Raw genomic sequence first — 14,515 nt, forward strand, 5'->3', positions numbered from 1 at the left:
TTTTTTGTATTTTTTAGTAGAGACGGGGTTTCACCGTGTTAGCCAGGATAGTCTCGATCTCCTGACCTCGTGATCCACCCGTCTCGGCCTCCCAAAGTGCTGGGATTATAGGCTTGAGCCACCGCGCTCGGCCGGAATCAAGAGTAAATCGTGTGCTTATCCATTTAAAACACATTCTGAAATTTAGTGGTTGCCCTTTTTCTGTGAACTCAAAACCACATGTTTCCTGACTTGTTTATTTTGCCCAGAAATTGTTGTCAAATTTACAAATCTGTCACATTCATAATCCATTTTCTCTCCCTCTCTTTTGTAAATGGCCTAGTATAAGCTTTGCTAGAGGCTTATGCTTACTTTGTCATCTCTGCTCTTGAAATTTGTCTCCTCTCCAGAGTGCAATTTATCTGGGCTTGATATTAGAAATCATTTGACATATGTAGGTATCTTCTTAATGTGGTCTTTCCTTTCCTGGCCTTCCATATATTCTTATTAACCTTTATTCTACTTTCCAGTTGGGCAAAAAAATGTCAAATGAAAAATAAAAATAAAGATTTCTGTCTTTCTCATGTCATTTGTTAGTATTACACCATATTTCCAGCATGCTCATTCTGGCTTCCTTTCATGTGAATACAACTATATTACGATTTGACAGTGGAGGAGGTTGGGGGAGAATCTTATTCCACAACTGACGTCTTTAAGGAATTTAAAATTTTGCTTTTAAAATCTCAATGTTTCTTTTAAAAGGTATTGTTTACATTTTTTAAAAGTATGTATATTTTTTACTTTTGCATTTATTTATAATTATAAAATTATATATATATATACACACACTCTATAGAAATTCTTGAAGAAAATCATGTAAGAAAGCAAGCAAGCAACAACCACCAAAAAACCTCAGAATCTATTATTCGACTGACGTCCATCCCATAGTCCCCACTTATCTGAGGAAGATACATTTCAAGACTTCCAGTGGATTCTTGAAACCTCAGATGCTATTGAACCCTATATACACTATGTTTTGTCCTATGTGTAGTCTATGATAAGGTATAATTTACAAATTAGACACAGTAAGAGATTAACCATAACTAATAAAAAAACAGTACTTTAAAACAATATGCCAACATTTCTACTCTTGAATTTCGGGACCATTATTAAGTAAAGTAAGAATTACTTGAACACAAGCACTACAATACTGCGACAGTCGATCACATAAGAGATGGTTACGGAGTGACTAGCAGGGAGGTAATATATGCAAGAGCATAGACACGTTGGCCAAAGGGATGAGTTACATCCCAGGTGGGTTGGAGTGGGACAGCCCAAGATTTCAACATATTATTCAGAACAGTGAGCCATTTAAAACTTACGAATTATTTATTTCTGGAATTTCCCATTTAACATTTTTTGGACTTCGATGGACTACAGGAAACTGAACCTTCAGAAGGCAAAACCACAGATAAGGGAGGATTACTGTATAGATTCTAAAATATAAATAAAAAAGAAATACTGACTTTAATTCCATGTTGTTATTGAGCTCTCTGTGTTCAAGTCATTCATCCCTTCGATGTTCTGGCTTCTGACTTAACTAGATGCTAGAGCTACAATAAGCACTAAGAGTTCTAGACAGAAAGTACACATTCTTTGCCCTCAAGAAGTTTATTAACCATTAGATAAACAAGCAAACTAAAAACTGAGATAGCTTGTAGAGCGAAGTGAAGTATGCCATGTCAAGAGAAATCCAAAGAAACAGTACCTAAGAGCCTGGCAGAACATGGCCAGGAAAGGAGGCTCTAGTTATAATCCTAAATGAAGGCTCTTGGTTGAATATTCTTTCAAGCTGCAAAAACATCCACAACATTCCCTTTTCAGTCTGAATCACATCACTAGAAAAGCTCCTAATCCCCTTTCGTTGACCAGAAAACTCAGCCTTTCTCTTCTCACTATCATTGTGAAGATATATTTGTTTTTCTCAAAACCAAAAAATACTTTACCACATAGTAAGAAGTAGTTATATGCTCCCAAAACACAATATATATTAAGGCACAAGAGCCATCTTCCAAGTAATCCTTGTTTTGATCTGAGAAGGATTCATCGCTGAATTTAGGGAAACGTTCTCTCCCCAGGTAATTGCAATACCCATCTAATTCTGGCTGAAACAAACTCCTGTCATTGTGCTTATTCACACACCTATGTGAGCTAATGTAATTTCCTTGAGATAAAGTGTGTTGGCTGAATTGGTAAGAAAGAAATAGGGAAAGCAATTATTCCAAAAAAAGAAAGGAAAAGACACAAAAGAACCCTGCGCTTGCTTATTAGTTCTTTGGTACAGAGCCATGGTTTGAGTCAGGAGCTTGTGTAAGTGTCTTATCCTTGGCTTAGGAAGAAATAGGGAACAAATGCACATCTATGGAAGCACAGACACAGAGGATTTCCTTTTGCTCAGTTAGTACAGAATGTAATGGTGGCTTTACATATATTTTTCCATAAGCATGAAATAATAAAACATCTATTTACTAATAGGTGCAGGAAAACCAGTAAAGATGAAAACATGACCTTTTATTATATGCAACATGTAATTTTTGGCCGGCCAATTTCAGAAGACCCTTTCTACCTTTCTAAAATGATTTACAATAAATATTAGTAGGAAATATAACCTGCTCCATTTATAGAAACTGACAAAGGTGTACTTTCCCAGCCTACTTCGTAACTATGGAGAAAACATGTGACCTACCTTTTATTAAAAAGATGTACCTGTCGGCTAGGCACAGTGGCTTATGCCTGTAATCCCAGCACTTTGGGAGGCCAAGGCAGGTGGATCATCTGTGGTCAGAAGTTTAAAACCAGCCTAGACAACATGGTGAAACCCCGTCTCTACTAAGGATACAAAAATTAGCTGGGTGTAGTGGTGCATGCCTGTGGTTCCAACTAGTCAGGAGGCTGAGGCAGGAGAATCTCTTGAACCTGGGAGGCAGAAGTTGCAGTGAGCTGAGATCACGCCACTGCACTCCAGCCTAGGCAACAGAGCAAGACTGCATCTCAAAAAAAAAAAAAAAAAAAAAAAAAAAAAAAAAAAAAAAAAAAACAATTTCTAAATGTACCTGTCAAAGGCATTGAATCCAGAGTGGGTTATGAGCAGCATTCAGTGCCAGTGGTAGGGAGAGTTCAAGATGGTGCACTGATAGTCAATGGTAATAGCAAAGGCATCCTCTCCAGATTGATTCATTGGCAAGACTTAATTTGGGGTATGTACCTTTCATTTACTTCTGCATATTTTGCAACCTGGTTTTTCTGCCTTCCAGGCAATTCAGTGAGTTACCTAATGTAGACTCAGTAACTTCTTTTTCTGCTTAAGTTATCCACAGTTAATTTCTTTGATTCACAACTAATTCCACTAATATAATATTCTGACCAATAATTCTCCTTCTCGATCTAATCTCCAACGTTCTATTATTTCATTCAAACCTCTCTATGGCAATTACCTCTTTAAATATATGAATACATGTTTCTCCTCTATGAAGTCTTTGAGGGCAGGCATAGCTCTCCTTTTCTTTCCTACCCATTACCTACGAATATAATGTGCGCTCACACACACACACACACACACTCAAAATGTGTGTGAAAGTGAATGGTCCCAATAAATCCTTTTATCGTTTCCCAGATACGTAATTCACCTTATCCTTGTAAATCTAAATAGACCACACTCTTTCATAGCTAGAGCTTTTGTTATTTGCTTATGAGTTTTTCTTCTTTTTCTATTAGCTTTGGTGCAAGGACTGGGTCTTTGTTAAGTTTAGATCCAGTATCCAATAAATAACTTATTGATGACTGTAAACACAACTAATGAATAGCAGAGCCATGCCTAAAAATCATGTTAACTAACTCTTGCCTATATACCCCTCAGCCTCTGAGCAGCATCATAACTAGCATGACAGTCCTTTAGTTTCTAAGTGATGATTATACCACCATCTTGGACAGTTGTAATTTAGAAGCAAATAACCCTCATATAAAATAATTTATCCAGTTGTCTGATGTTACCACATAGGCCCTAAAGGACTAAAGTGGCTGAGTATATCTGATTTTAGAAAACCTGGTTGAAATTATAGAATCTCTATCACAATGGTTATCATTAGCCATATCATGATGTCTGGCATTTTGTCATTCATGTATGTATTGTCTCAACTAATCTTGGCATGCTTGAGAAAGATGGTAAATACTTTTGTCATTTGACTTTATACATTGAAACACCCACTATTAATTATTTAATACTTCCTCTAAATCATCTGCCAGACTGTAATCCATTCAAGTGGCCAACATACAAAATTCGCATCTTTCTGCATTCCTCCAACCACAGGGGTTATAGGAAAGATATTTTTAGCAATATCTCAGTTGAAATAATGCCTCTCTTACCTGACTGTATCGAATATTTATTCAGCCTATTTGCAGTATGGTACAAGAAAGGCTAGTTTTGTAACTAAATAAACTGGGTTTGAATCTAGGGTACCCCACTTACTACCTGTGTGTCCCTGAACAAGTTACTGAACTTCATATTGCTTCGGTTTTCTCACCTGCAAAGGGTATGCTATCTTGCAGGGATTTCTTAGGTTGGTGTATTAGTCTGTTCTCACACTGCTATAAAGAACTACCTGAGACTGGGTAATTTTTGAAGAAAAGAGGTCGAAGCAACTCACAGTCCCACAGGGTGTACAGAAGGTCTGTCTGGGAAGGCCTCAGAAAACTGACAATCATGGCAGAAGGCAGAAGGGAAGCAAGAACAATCTTCACATGGTGGAGCAGAAGAGAGAACGTGAAGGGGGAAGTGCTTCACACTTTTAAACAATGATATCTCATGAGAACTGCATCACAAGGACGGCAAGGGGGATGTCCCACCCCCAGGATTCAATCACCTCTCACCAGGACCCTCCTTACACGTGAAGATTACAATTCGACATGAGATTTGGATAGGTACACAGAGTCAAACCATATCAACTGGAAACGGAAGATTTTATATGATAATATATAAAGCACTTAGCAGATGGTCCCAGAAATGAATGACTGTTATTATTACCGTGATTATTGTCAGGCATTATGCTCAGTACTTCATCCAAATTATTTTATAGAATACATAAAAAAAAAACTTATGCAGAACATTATTCTTATTCCCATTTTACTGATTAGAAAAATAAGATTTAGAGAAATTAAGTAAACTGTCCTCAACCTCTCCGTTAGTAATGACTAAGTCCAGAATTTAAACTTAAATTTTTCTAACTCCCAAGACCTTCCACTCAACCATCCCATGTCACTCCCTTTCCCACTACATGCCTCCTGCTATCTCTCTGAGCTTTCACTTCCTGCAGATGGATGGATACACAGCACCGCAGATAATGAAGTTGCCTTCCAGCCTGCCATTTCATTACTCACCTAGCTGAATTACAGCCCTGTACTCCTGTGCCTCATCCCCCTCATCTTCCCGCACCTTCCTTGCTCTTATATTGAGCACAAACACAGCCTCCTTTGGCACTGTAAGATGTATGACAGAACATCCCAGTTTATTTATCAGAAGAGTCTTAAGCTTTTAATAAATGACCATTTCAGAAATACAATTTTAGAGATCTCTTGGAGGGCTATAATTGGAGATGGTATTGTCATCAGTGGCGACAGAAAGCTGACTGTATTTGTTTCTCTGTCTTCCTGTGTTCCCTTCAGGTACCACATAAAAGCATTAAAAAATAGCTTAGCCTAAGTCATGCCTGAATGCCTAAGATCTCCTGAAGGGTAAACCATTTCTTTGTCACTCCTTGCTACAAGGTTGAGGCCATCCTTAAGAGGGAAAGGCCTACTGTAATGACTCACAGGTGACTTCTTAATGGTCTCTTTTGTTGCTAAATGTCTCATTTTACATGTTAAATCATTGTATCATTGCATCAATTGTGTATCACTGGGATGAAAGCAAAGCTTTGCTCCTGCTGATCATTCCAGATATCGTAACCCCAACCCACACACAATGCTTGCTCTTTTATTCTTTCTCTTATATTAGGTGACTTGCCTGCAGACTCCAGGTCCTTAGGGTAGGAACTTTTAGTTATTTGTTCAACAAAAGTCATTCTATGAGAAAGCCCTGTGTACATGAAAGTAGCACATAAATAAAGCTACCTTAGAGCCAATGCTGGAGAAAGTGTGCAAAATGCAATAATTTGAGACATTAAAGATATACTTGCTTAATAAATCTGAACATAGCATTATTTCACATTTATTTTTAAAAAGTGTATTTTTTAACTCTGATAATTCACCCAGAAGAGGCATTGCTTTCAATATAAATGATATAAAGACTTTTCATTAGCAAACAAAATTATACATAAAATAATAAGTTGAATCTCTCTAAAATTAGAGTATCTCAGCCTTTGAACTTGTCAACTGCAGATGAATGAGGTTCATAAACTTGGAAAGGAGAGCTTTATTTCTCATAAAATGTTGTAGCCTGCCCGGTGGCCTTTCTGACAGGCTGGGAAGCATAGCCTTCGGCCAGAAGCCGGAAACAGACACCAAAGGGGCAAAGGGAGGGGCAAAGGGAACAGGAACTTATGCTGAGCAGGGTGGCGTATGGATGTATTTAATAAGCTATAGGAGGAGTCATGAATATTTATGAAAGAGAAATAGGTACATGAGCAGTTGAGCTTCATGTCCCTTTATGAATCCCATGTACAAAAAATGGCGGCATTAGCATGATCCAAGGGTGCAGTTTTCAAGTTCTGACATAAAAACGTGAAGCAGAGGACATGAAAACCCTTACTGTGCATTCTCTGCAGACCGGCCAGGACAACTCTGTAGTTTGTGGTCTCTTATTAGATGAAAAAGGAGAGGCCGTGTCAGGTGGTTGGTTTATACCAGTGTGGAGTCCTGAAGGCACCACTTTCTTAGGAAAGAAAGGCTAATGATGGTTAGCCAGGGAGGGGGTATAACAAGGCATATCTGACCACCTGTCCTTGTTGCTGAGAACTCAAGTTTACTCTGGGGTCCCCTTGGTCAACAGATGGTCCTTTCAATGAGCTGGGGGCCTACAACTTTTACTTTCATCTCTCAGACGGAAATATTTGTGGAACCAATAAAACGATCTTTATGAAAACTATATGATGATGGGGGGAAGCAATATGCAAAATATTACCAATTATTTTAAAATAACTAGAAACATTAAATCAACCCCTGCATGGAAAAAGGAAACATGAGAATTCTGGGTGACTTATGAAATATTAATTTATGGTAACAGAACTAACTGAAATTTCAAAACATATGTCTTGTTTCCATGTGATCACTCATGTATAGAAAGATGGAAATAAAATCTCCTAAAGGACCCTTTGATAATCATGAGACAGAAAGAATTATGAAGAAAATACATACCAGCAGGTATTTTCCCCTTGTATTAGTCAGGATAGGATAGGCTGTGTTACACTAATAAATAACCCCCAAATTTCCACAATTTAAATATATATTGTTTCTTACTCAGCCAAGTTCCCTGTAGTCCCATTGACGCTTTAAGGTCGTTTCAAGTATTGACCTATATGAACCATATTTGGAGACAGGACTGACTGTCAAGGAGGTAAATTAAGTTACCAGGGAAGACCTGTGGAGATAACTGGGAATGTTTCCTTTTACTTAATGTTTTTCTTTAGTCCCTTTATCTAGAGGCACAGCTGCTTAAAGAAACCAGATGGCCCAGGATGGCACCAGAGCTTCTTGAGCCCTGATCAGCTGCCAGAGGAAGACAAGATGCTGAGAAACTGGTGCAAAGTGGAACCGCAATCCCTGGTTGCCTTCGAATCATTAACATATGATTATAATGTTAAAAGTTTGTTTCCTAAAAGAAAATCTCCTCCATTCTGTGTACGTTGATGTATGAAGACATGTTTATGAACTGTGCTTATGCACCTGGAGTCCCACCCTGCACATGCTAACATTCCTCCCTGCCCCACGCCTTATCCTTAAAAACCCAATATGCCTTTTGTTGTTTGGGGAGTAGGTACATATAGAGTGAGTGTTCCCTTTCTCCATTATCTGGCTAGGGAATAAAACTGTATTGCTTTTTCTAATTGCATGGTCTTTGTGACCAATACAAAGTGGGGAAAAAACTCACTTTACCAGTGACAATTACAGTTAAAGTCATAAGGATGTAACACTAATCTTACAGGAATGGTACCCTTATAAGAAGAGAAAGAGACGTCGGATCTCTTGTTCTCTTTCTACATGCTCAGAGGAAAGGCCATGTGAGGACACAGCAAGAAAGTGGCTATTTAAAAACCAAGAAAAAAAGTCTTGACCAGAAACTAAATTTGCTGGCACTTTTCACCACACCTATGAGAAAATAAATTGTCTGTTGTTTAAGCCACCCAGTCTGTGGTATTTTGTTATGGCACCCCAAGCAGACTAATACAACTAGCTTAGTTCAAATGTGGCATGCATCATATCTGACCACAGGCTGTGGGCCAGAACTAGTCAAATAGCTCTGCCTAACAGCACAGAGACTGGAAAGTTCCATTTCTCATATGTCCAGAAGGAGAACAGAACTAAGTATTAGTAAGCACTAGTAATGGTTACCATAGCTCCATGCATATACCCCAAATGTGAGCTAAATAAGCTCTGAGCTGGGGAAGAAGAGGGAGAAAATCTTAGAAAAATAAGAGAGAATGAGATCCAGTAAATAACTAGTGTTACCTTCATTCCTCTTGGATTTAATCCCAAGAGACAAGAAGAGTAGATGGCTTGACTTGTTTCTACTCTGGAGATTTCTGAAAGCAGGAGATTTGCCAAAGTACTGTACATTTTCAGAGCACAGGGAAGCCATACTGTGGCATATTGGAAAAGTAGGATGCTGCTACCATCCCCAACTGGTTCCCAGTGGCTTGCAGGTGTTTCAGTAAAAGATTCTAGTAGAAGATTCAAAAAGCTTATGATACCTGCTATGGTCTAAATGTTTATGTCCCCCAAAATTCATATGTTGAAAACTAATCTCCAATGCAATACTATTAAGAGGAGTGCCTTTTGGAGGCGATTAAGTGATGAGGGCTATATCCTCATGAATGGGATTAATGACATAACAAGAGGCTTCAGGGAGCTTGTTTTTCCCTTCTGCCATGTGAGGACACAGCTAGAGGCACCATCTACGATGCAAAGAGTTCTTATCAGACAATGACTCAGCACATACCTTGATCTTGCACTTCTCTGCCTTCAGAACTGTGTGAAATAAATATCTGTTGTTTATATTCATTCTAAGATATTTTGTTATAGCAGCCTGGATGTGCATCTTCATGTGTGTCTTACCACCCCTAGATGGGCATAAAGATAAACTCAGGTGATAGGGTCAGCTGGTAGCTCAGAAGTTATACCACTGAGGAAAACAGCAGCTTCTATATAAAGCTCCTGAATGTTATACTTTGCAAGATAGAGTTAACAGTTGGAGATGCTGACACAGATCTTGGATTTATAGTTTCAATAAGGCCAATGGGGTTCCACAATTACAGAGGTCATATGGCATTACTTAACAGACAGAAGCAAGACAGATGAAATTATTGTGAGGGAAAGCAAAGCCAAAGTAGCAACCTGGGTGTCTTGACCTGCGAAGTTCTGTGACTACAGAGATCAGACCATACCATTACTAGAAGCAGGAAAAATGCCTACTAGTCTGTGGCATGTAAGGATATCCTCTCCTAAGTAAAGAACAAGCTGTGGCACCTTGTATGCCACAGCTCTAAAAAGAATGTACAGTATTTGGTGGACCTGCTTGAATTGTAAAGCATTTACCACACTTGGGGATATTGCTGTGAGTCATTAATCAGGTGATTCGGAAAGATGCCAGTTTTCAGAGGTGCTCAAAGCAAGAGAAGATTCTGCAGCAGTTCCAGGTACAGTGAAAGGTGTCCTGCCACTAAGATCATACGTCCCAACAGATGTAATGGTGCTATAGGCATCCATATTGACTACGAATACAGGGCATTACCCCTGACAAGCCTCAGCAGAAGAGTCAAGTGCATAGCCCTTGTGTTCTAAAGTCATGCCTTCTGCAGGAAAACATTAGTCATCATTTGAAAAACAGTTCTTATAGTGCTAAGGACCCCTAGCAGATTTTAAGAGCCTGTTCAAAAGATACCAAATAATTACGTGTCTAGAATTATCCATTTGGAGCTGATATTATCAGATCCTCCAAATCACAATATTGAACAGCTATAGCAGTAACCCATCATATAATGGAAATAGGATGTTCAGGATAAGGTCCCAGGTCTTGAAGGTGTAAGTAACTTAGATAAAGAAGTGGCCCAGGTTCCTGGAGATCCTACCTCTACCCAAATTGTACCTCTTCCTGAAATGTACCTCTCTCTCAATTCATACATGTGGTCTCGGGGCAGGGAGGGGTGGGGGCAGAGATTCTATGATTACCTGTTAGTGGAGAAAAATACTTAGGCCTAGTTCTCCAAGGGAGCAGCTCTACATGTTAGAGTTAGCTGACAATGCTGCAGCACAGCAGTCCCAGTCATAGCTGACCTTGAGGGAACATGGTGAAGGAAAATCCTTCCAGTGAGCAGATAAGGAGAGTACATGAAGTCATTCACATTGTGTGGAAGAAGAAATGACCTCAAGTGTAGGGTAACATTCAAATCCAGGCATTGAATGACTTATCTTATTGGTCAGCTGCCTACAAAGAGTAAGATGAAAAGATCAGAGACAAAGAAATATAAGGATGGGGCAATCTATTGGAGAGGATACAAAACATACTACTACTTGTGTTTTATATTATAGCTCACTATAAAGTAAGCACTATACCCAGTGCTTACAAAAAGGGGTCTTGAACAAAGTAGCAGGATTAAAGCTTACAAATGGGTGAAAGACAGTGGGAATCCTCTTACCAAGGCCACTGCTGAGGGTTCAACCTGCCGAGATTCCGATGCTGAACTCTCACAACGGCACTGTGGAAACCAGCCAGCCACTTACCGGCAGATTGAGCAACTTACTATTAGACAAGTTCTACTTGGAATTTTACTTACTGGAATTGATCTATGCTCCAGATATGGGAGTGTCTGCCTGGTCTGCATTTCCTGTCAGCACCACTATTCAAAGACTTCCAGAACTCCTCATTTATAGCATCATATTGCAGTAATGATCACCAACTAAGGGACCTATTTTATGGTAATGGAGGTACACTGATGGGCATTTGATCACTTGATCCACTAATTCTACATGTATTAGATCACTCAAAAGCAGTCCATCTAATGGCATGATTGATAAGTTTAGATAAGGCCCATCTCAGGACAGTGTCCAATGAGTTTGGGAAAATGAGCTCTGAAATTTTACCTGGAAGTAATGGGGGATACACATGGTGGTTTTCCCCTAAAAGCTAGGGTCAACTGGCCAAAATAACAAGGGGAACAAGTAGATAGACAATGTTTGGTATCACTTCCAGTTTCTAGTGTTTGGAGTTGTTCTTTATATCCCTAAAACTTTAGACTTTGTTGGATTAGAATCCACTGAACTTGCATCTGCAATTATTACCTTGCCATTTGGGATTCCTCATGAGTGTAGGGCATTAAGAAAGGAAATGAGTTATATTGGCAGCCATAATTGACCCCGTAAGCTTAAGGACATAGGGCTGTCTCTATACAACACCAGGGAGGAATGAGTACATATGGTACCGAGGGGATTCTCTGAGGCATCACTTAGTGTTTCCATGCTGAGTAATAATTGTAAGTGGAGAATCGCAGAAACCATAGTTCAATAAAGGCAAAACAATCAAGTACTCATATTCCATAGTGACGAAGTTTTGAGTTACCCTACAAGGCCAGCATATTATCTGCACTGAAGTGCTGAATGAAGGTGAGGGAAATGTGGAATTACAGGTAAAGAAAATAAATGAATAGTAATTATGATCTCAGAGTTGTAGAAGTTGAATCTTGTCCCATTAACCTCGTTTTATTCCTTTGTGGATTTGGGAGGTAACCACAAATGTTGCAGTCTTCATGACTGATTGAACATAATGAAGGGCACAAGCAGACTGAAATGCTTCAATGAATGCACTACAGTAGTTCTCCCTTATCTTCAGTCTGAAAAAATTAAATGAAAAATTCCAGAAATAAACAGTAAGTCTTATACTGTACACCATTCTGAGTAGCATAATGAAATTTCATGCCGTCCCACTTCATCCTACTGAACATGTGAATCATTACTTTGTCCAACATATCCACATTGTATATACTGCCCACCTGTTAGTCACTTAGTAAGCATCTCAGTTATCAGGTCAAAGCACAAAATATATACAGCTTCTTACTCTCTGCGGTTTCAGGCAGCCACTCGGTTCTTAGAATGTATTGCCCATCGATAAACGGGGACTCTTATACCCTAATTCACATTTTTCCTCCAACCATTTATTCCAGCCATTGGTGCTACAACAAGCTTCATGCTGTTATACATAACAGCACCTCACTTAAGCTGCACTACAGCTTTTTGGACTTTGTATCTACAAGAATTCACTTGACACTCACACAATGAAATTCTGAAAACACAAGGGAACCAACATTTTACAAGGAAACTATTGAACAATAGGGGATGAGACACGTGAGTAGATAAACGCTCCCACTTTCTGCCCCTTTGGTGGGCAATTCTGAAATACAGTACACCTGATCTTTCATAGGGATATGACCAAACCCAGCCAAGTTGGCTTACATCACTGATCAACTCAAGAATGTGCCCTTTCAGCTTATTTCACTTATAAAACTACCAAATATTTAAAGAAGCAATAATATCAATTCTTCACAATCTCTTCCAAAAATTAGAAGAGGAGAGACTACTCCTCAAGGCAATCTATGGGGCCAGTTATTACACTGACACCAAAACCAGAAAACACATCACAAAAACAGAAAATATCATGCCAATATCTCTTATAAATACAGATGCCAACATTCTCAACCAAATACTGTCAAACCAAATCTAACAGCATATGAAAATTATTGCAGATCATAACCAAGTAGGATATATCCCCAAAAATCTAAGTTTGGTTTAACATCTCAAAATCAATCAACGTGATACACTACGTCAATGGGGAAAATAAAAGGAGGTGAAAAACATGGTCATCCCAATAGATGCAGAAAAGGCATATGACAAAATCCAAGACTCTTTCTGGATTAAAAGCTTCAAAATTTAGGAATGGAAGGGAACTTTCTCAACCTGATAAAGTACATCAATTAATATAAAAAAACTACAGCTACCATCCAACTTAATGGTGGAAAATAAGAGCTTTTAAGAATGAGACAAGGATTACACTCTCCCCATATCTATTCCACATTGTACTGGAGGTCAAAGGCAATGCAACTGGGCAAGAAAATAAAATAATTTGAAACAAGTTCAGCAAGGTTGCATAGTACAATATTGATATGCTGCAAAATACAGTTGTATTTCTATACTTTGCACTGTACAATCTGAAAATAAAATTAAGAAAGCAATTCCATTGACAACAGCATCAAAAAGAATAAAATACTTTAAATATTTTAACAAAAGCAATGCAAAACTTATACGTTGAAAATGATAAAACACTGCTCAAAGAAATTAAAGAAAGGTTAAATAACTGGAAAAACATACATGTGCATGGGTCAGAAGATTTAATATTGTTCAAACAACAGTACTCACCAAAGTGATCTACAGAATCAACACAATTCCTATCCCAATGCCAGCTGGCTTCTTTACAGAAGAAATGAACAGTCTGATCCTAAAATTCATTTGGAAATTCCAGCATCACAGAATAGCCAAAACAATCTTGAAAAAGATGAAAAAAGATGAAGGACTGAAACTCCTCAATTTCAAAACTTTCTACCAAACTATAATAATGAAGATAGTGTGACACTGGCATAAACATGAACATACAAATCAATGGAATAAAATTGAGAGACCAGAAATATGTCCTCATATTTATGATTAATTGATTCTTGACAAGGGTGCCAAGACAATTCAATAAAAGAAAGAAGAATACGTTAACAAATCTTTCTGGGACAACAGGAGATACATATTTAAAAGAATAAAGTTGAACCCCTTCCTTACACACCATACACAAACATTAATCCAAAATGGATCACAGATCTACCTAAATGCAAGGCCTGAAACTATAAAACTCTTAAAAGACAATTTAGGAGTACAGCTTCTTGACCTTAGATTAGGCAAAGCCTTCTTAGATTTAACACCAAAAATGGCCGGGCGCGGTGGCTCATGCCTATAATCCCAGCACTTTGGGAGGCTGAGGCGGGCAGATCATGAGGTCAGGAGATCGAGACCATCCTGACTAACACAGTGAATCCCCATCTCTACTAAAAATACAAAAAATTAGCCGGGCGTGGTGGTGGGTGCCTGAAGTCCCAGCTACTCAGAAGGTTGAGGCAGGAGAATGGCGTGAACCCGGGAGGTGGAGCTTGCAGTGAGCGGAGATAGCCCACTGCATTCCAGCCTGGGTGGCAGAGGGAGACTCTGTCTCAAAAAAAAAAAAAAAAAAAAAAAAAAA

At 38.6% G+C, this 14,515-nt stretch overlaps 1 protein-coding gene across 1 annotated transcript in view; it reads right to left on the minus strand.

The window, feature by feature from the left end:
- Window positions 1-14,515, minus strand: part of LOC108527246 (transcriptional activator ptaB-like) — a 359,382-nt gene that overhangs the window by 11,829 nt on the left and 333,038 nt on the right. The gene's annotated exons all lie outside the window — the stretch shown is intronic.

Source organism: Rhinopithecus bieti, unplaced genomic scaffold, assembly GCF_001698545.2.
Source record: "Rhinopithecus bieti isolate Rb0 unplaced genomic scaffold, ASM169854v2 scaffold_60, whole genome shotgun sequence".
Taxonomy (NCBI): Eukaryota; Metazoa; Chordata; class Mammalia; order Primates; family Cercopithecidae; genus Rhinopithecus; species Rhinopithecus bieti.